Here is a 6432-nt window from a genome sequence, read left to right as displayed (position 1 = left end):
GGCATTAAGGCGGCCTCCGGTCCTGGTGGAGCACTGGGAGGCAGGCGTGTCATTATCCAGCATGGGGGAGGGGTCAGGTCATCCCCGTCCAAATCCTGTAGAATTTTCTTTTTTATCATCAGTCAAGTTTTGTGCCCTTAATATTTTTCCCTTTCCCTTCTGGATACAGAACCTTGTCCAAGTAGGAGGGTCTCAAGCTAACCCTAGCCATGAGTCAATAGATGGATATTGATCCAGGTGTCCTGGCTCTCCTGTGACTACTGTGTAGATTGCTTCCACTATTTTTAAGTTCACGGTGTTCTCTGGTGACCATCCTGCTCCCATAGGGGGCCATTCGACCTCACAGAGTATGTGGAGGCAGTTAGGCTTCATCTTCACCCCATAGTCTCCTCCTAATCCCTTCTTTAAATTTTTAATCATGCACTCCAATACAGTTGCCTTAGATTCACTTCCCCCCATCTTGCTTACCTTCTCAGACCTTTTTCTACTTTTTCTTTTCGTTCTGTCTACGAAGTTCTCAGTACCCTATGTACTTCTGATATTTCCACTCAGTGACACTTAAATTGCCATTTTGCCTCTTTCCTAATTGGGGTGAGAAGAGCCTTACCTGCCATATCCCAGAGGGAGAAGGGGGATCAGTGTGTCTTCACCTGCTGGTCAGCACAGCTGAACCAGAACATCACATGTCCGAGACTGTTTTTCCCTTAAAGTCCATTCTGCCTTGGTGGGCTTGATCAGGTGTGGATGAAAACACAGATGGGTTAAATATCTCATGTCCCAGGCCATCTCCGGAAAAGCCAATTTATACTCACTTCTGTTTCCCCCTCCTTCTAGCCTAACAATTCCCGGGGGGGGGGGGGGGGGTCAAGAATTTCACAGCAGACAGGACACCTCCTGGGGGAGGGCAGAATACGAGCATACAAGGACCAATTTCCTATCTTAAAAATCTCCTGGCGATCGCTTGGTAATAATTTTCCCCAAGACGGCGTGGACACACCTCCTAAATGTCCTTCACAAATTTCCTTCCTAAACCCTAGCACGCTCGTCGACCTGTGTACCAAGCAATCGCCACCTGCCTATTCCAGGCTCTTGTGGGTCCCCGCTCCTTCTAGTCCCTCCCAGGGGGGTGATCAGGCCCCCTCTTCCACCCTACTGGGTGGGCTCCTCCTCACCTGAGCGCTCAGTTCCCTGCTGCCGTCCACTACTTGCCAAAACGAAGAAACCGGGCTTTGAAAGGCTGAATTCTTCCAGAGGGGCGAGGCGCCTTCCCCCCTCTAGGAGATTCAAGCCACAAAGCCTCGGGGTGGCCTCAAATGAGACCTGTCTCCTCAAAGCGAGGAGTTTCCCGGCCAATGCACCAAATGTTTTAGCCACGCTTTCCGGGAAACAGACTCACTCAGAAGGACAATGCAGATAGTGGAGTGCAGTTTATTACACCGGCGGGCCCAAGGCAGAGTCTCCTCTTAGCCAAGGACCCCGTCCAGCATTTGTGAAAATCTTTTATACCCCATGCCTACGTGTCTAAACCCACCACTTGCCCCATGTGTACGTGTCTTAAACAGTCAATAGTCAATAAGCCCGCAGTTGCATTCTAACCAGTTAATAATCGATAAGCCTGTGATTACATCTTGACAGATACGAAAAAAAGTTTATGACCTGTCCGGAGACAGGTGTGATTACGGTATGCTTCTTCTTAGGCAATGAGTAGCCTGGATGTGATCTTCAGGATTCCTCTGTCTGGAGGGGGTCTTATCCTTCCATTGTCGTCCTCACAGGCACTAAGCAGAGAGTTCAGAGTCCACTGGAGAGGCAGTCGAGCACAGCCAGCATGGACAGGCCTGAGATGGAGTTCAGGCCCTATGAATTCCTTCTTCAGAACAAGGCGGGTACCACCAGGAAGGACTCTTGAGTCAGAATGATTGGCTAAATACAACCCAGAAACTAATCCCATCACCATAAAACCTGACACTTCGAGCCACATGGCAGAGCTGTTCTCCTGGGTTTCCTTACTCTACTGCTCTCCACCCGGGCACCCTTGCCCAATAAAATCTCTTGCTTTGTCAGCACATGTGTCTCCTCGGACAATTCATTTCTGAGTGTTAGACAAGAGCCCAGTTTTGGGCTCTGGAAGGGATTCCCCTTCCTGCAACAGGATCACTCTCCCTAAAATTTCAAAAAGCATAGAGCTTAGGCTCTTAAGGTTATAGCAGTGATAAAACTTTCATAGTCATTTCTAAAAAACAACACTTCATAGTTTTCTCTCTCTAGTGGTTCTCTAATATATTTGCAGAAGGAAGGCAATGGAAAACCAAGAATAAAAATAGCTGAGCTCTCCACAATTGGGCTTCCTGCCTACTTTCTCTGTTCAAAGAAAAGAGGAGACACCATCTTGCAATAGAGGCTTCATAGACAACAGGGCTTCTCCAGTGACTCCCATTACCCCACCACCAAACAGCCAGAAGAATGTGCACAAGCTGATCACACCCTGCTCTTTAAACCAGGACCGTAAAATTCTTCATTACCCCCTCTTCCTCTTGGGACAAAAAGTTTTGAAGGAATTAGCCCACCACTGTGGCCCCCTTTGCCTGGCGAAGCAATTAAGCTATTCTTTTCTACTTCACCCCAAACTCTGTCTCTGAGATTCAGTTAGGTACCTGGGTACAGAGGCTGAATTGCAGCTACAATAGGCAGGACAAAACTCCACTGGAGACAATTGGAGGGCATGGCAACCGAATTCAGTATTCCTGCCTGGAGAATGCCCTAAACAGAGGAGCTTGGTGGGCTACAGTCCACAGGGTCGCAAAGAGTTGGACACGACTGAAGTGACTTAGCACGCTTGCCTGTAATGCGTAACAGACTTTATTTTCTTGGGCTCCAGAATGACTGCGAACGGTGACTGAAGCCATGAATTAAAAGACGCTTGCTTCTTGGAAGGAAAGCTATGACAGACCTAGATAGCATATTCAAAAGCAGAGACATCACTTTGCTGACAAAGGTCCATATAGTCAAAGCTATGGCTTTTCCAGTCATCATATATGGATGTGAGAGCTGAACCATAAAGAAGGCTGAGCACCAAATAATTGATGCTTTTGAATCGAGTGCTGGAGGAGACTCAAGAGTCTCTTGGACTGCAAGGAGATCAAACCAGTCAATCCTAAAAGAAATCAACCCTAAATATTCATTAGAGGGACTGATGCTGAAGTTGAAGCTCCATCATTTTGGTCACCTGATGAAGAGTTGACTCACTGAAAAAGACCCTATGCTGGGAAAGATGGAGGGCAGGAGGAAAAAGTGGTGGCTGAGGATGAGATGGTTGGATGGCATCACTGACTCAGTGGACACAGGTTTGAGCAACCTGTAGGAGATAGAGAAGGACAGGGAAGTCTAGTGAGCTACAATCCATGGGGTCCCAGAGTCAGACAAGATTTAGCAACTAAATATCACACCAGCATGTAATCTTAGAAGACCTACTCTATCCTAACAAGTACAAAACCAAACACTCTGAAAAATCAAGCACTCTTCTTAAATCTGAAAGAGAAGTGAGAACTCAGGGAAACTGCCAACCTCCCCAAAGTGGAAAGATACACAAGCAGACACAGAGAATCACAACTCACAAGAGCAGAACCCCCTTGCCACCCTAGATTTCCTTGGGAACCAGTGCTGGGGTGGAAAAGCACAGAACATCCCAGCCATGACAAGACATGGGAGAAGAGGGAGTCAGGTAGAAGATGAAAATGGAAAATATCCCGAGGGCCATACTCCACTTGGTACCAGTCCAGCCGGGAGAAAATTACTGCTGAACTTGACCAGTGCCCCCAACCCTCCCTGACTCTGCACACCAGTCAGAGGAGTGAATAATGGTGTATCTTCAGAACCCTTTCTAAGTAGGCTGCTCCCATAGATAAAGGAAAAGACCACACGAAAGCATCTTCTCCATTCTGTCTCCCAGAGCAGCCACCCCTGGATGGAGTAACTGACCAGAGAGGTCAGGGCCATCGGTCCCCATCGCTTTGCCTGATCTTGTCTCCTCTGCAGCAACCTCAGTTGGAACTAAGAAACACAGCAGTGGCCTTGACCTCTGAAAACACCTGAAGCCTCTGTTTCTATTCTTCCCTCCTTAGCTGGGCTCCCTTCATGCTCAGACCTCAGCCATTGCACCCTAGCAGGTTAGACACTCTGCCTCAATATAGTTCATGACATGGGAACTTGATCTAGACCAACATGTGATCTCCAGCCAGTAGGGTTTTGGCCAGATCCCAAGAGAGAAAGAAACTCCTATTCTAAGCTAAGGCTAATTGTTCCCATATTATTTTGCACTTCCCTGTGACATCAGCTGAGTGCATGCTTGAGGCAGGATAAGACAGAGTTAGAGAGACTATTAAAACAAAGCAGGCATCTGCCATTTACAAGAAAGGTGAAAGCCAAGGTTCTGCAGAGCAGAAAGGTGGGGGATTGGTCATCAGGCTATTTTCTGGTTCTGAGAAGGGTGAACCCTAGTGATGCTGCTCCCTGAGAAATTTGTTGTTGTTCATTGGCTAAGTCAGCTCTTTGCGACCAGCATGCCAGGCTTCCTTGTCCTCCACTATCTCCCAAAGTTTGCTCAAACTCAAGTCCATTGAGTCGATGATGCCATCCAACCATCTCATCCTCTGTCACCCCCTTCTCCTCCTGCCTTCAATCTTTCCCAGCATCAGGGTCTTTTCTAGTGAACTGGCTCTTCACATCAGGTGGCTAAAGTATTGGAGCTTCAGCTTCAGTATCAGTCCTGTTAATGAATATTCAGGGTTGATTTCCTTTAGGATTTACAGGCTTGATCTCCCTGCTGTTCAAGATATTCTCAAGAGTCTTCAGCACCACAGTTTGAAACCATCAGTTCTTTGGCACTTAGCATTCTTTATGGTCCAACTCTCACATCTGTACATGAATACTGGAAAAACCATAGCTTTGACTATACGGACCTTGGTGGCAAAAGGAGAAATTAATGCTTTCTTTTCTTCATGCTCACAGTTGAGCTTTGTGAAAAGTCAACTGATGTCAACGCTTTTCTGTTAGAGGTAAATTTGCAAATTCCCAGGAAAAATATTTGAGGATGTTAAAATCTTTGGGAAATATACAAAAAGAGTGAAGGAAGGGTGAGCCAAAAATGCCACCCACTCCTAAGAGTTTTTAAACAAGATTCAGGAAGAGATTTCAATGTACAGTGTTTAAAACATATGGTTCTTATTTGAAACATAATTAGAAATGTATCTTAGTATATAAGACATTTTAAAAGCCAAGAGGAAGGACATTTCTGGGTAACCAAATGTCTTGGATGATGTCAGAATCATGGCATGAAGAGGAATACCAAAGACACTTTGGCAATATTTTGAGAGATTTGCTTTTTCATGTTGTTTCACTTTTTTTTTTGTTTCACTTTTTTAAATGAAAAGTTGTTTACAAATGAAACGAGAAGGAAGAGAATGAGATCTTATCAAACGCAATTTGGAATCAAGGGATTCCTAAACCTAGGCAGTATAAAGAAAGAAGTTTGTTGATGAGGTAGGGTTTCCAAATGCTATTCTGTGTATGTTTACATGTAGGTTTCATCACACACATGAGAAGAGTTTCACTAACAAGAGTTCTCAGTAAGGAACTGAGAAGAGTTAAGAGGAGTTCTCAGACTGCTGGCTTGGGTACCAGCTTAGATCCTGTGTGCAACACCTCTTCCAGGAAGCTGACACTGGGTGAGCATGTACTACACACCAAACCCTGGTCTAATTGGTTTATACATATTAAATAATTTCATTCTCACCACCCTGAAACAATAGGCACTGTTCTTAAATTCATTTTTCAGGTAAGGAAGTCATCATTTCAGGTGGAGCAATTTGCTCTGGGGTGAACTTAAGTGATGGAGTCTGACTTTTTGTGGCCGGCCAGGCTGCTCTGGTCAGGGGATTCTCCAGGCAAGAATAATAGAGTGAGTTGCCATTTCCATCTCTAGGGGACCTTACTAACCCAGGTATAAAACCCAGGTCTCCTGAATTGGCAGGCAGATTCTGTGCGGTCTCAGGCACACATGTGTTGGGGACACACTTATTTCTGTTCTTCACATTTCCCTGGAAGGGAGGGCCTTCCCCCTCCACCCTCCAGGGAGGCGATGAAGGAAGAGGCCGGTTTGACATTTCTCCATCCCCCTACCCATTTCTGGGAAGGAAGGGCTTGAGGTGGTTTTCCTGATTGTCAATGATTTGGAAGGAGAAACCTGGTTACCAAGCAGCGGTTTCCCAAGCCAGCCTCTCCTCCTAGAGAGGGCAAGGTCTGCATTGTTCCAAGGAACAATCTGACTCAGTCACTGCCCTCCTGCAAGCCCGAGTGGCCTCTGGGCTCCTGGGGATCCTGGGCCCATGCCTGGTCTCTGCCGCAGCTGGGCTAGTGGGCACTGGCAGCAACATC

Source organism: Cervus elaphus, chromosome 30 (assembly GCF_910594005.1).
Source record: "Cervus elaphus chromosome 30, mCerEla1.1, whole genome shotgun sequence".
NCBI lineage: Eukaryota > Metazoa > Chordata > Mammalia > Artiodactyla > Cervidae > Cervus > Cervus elaphus.
The sequence above is the reverse complement of the archived record's forward strand: the minus strand, read 5'-3'. Positions refer to the sequence as shown.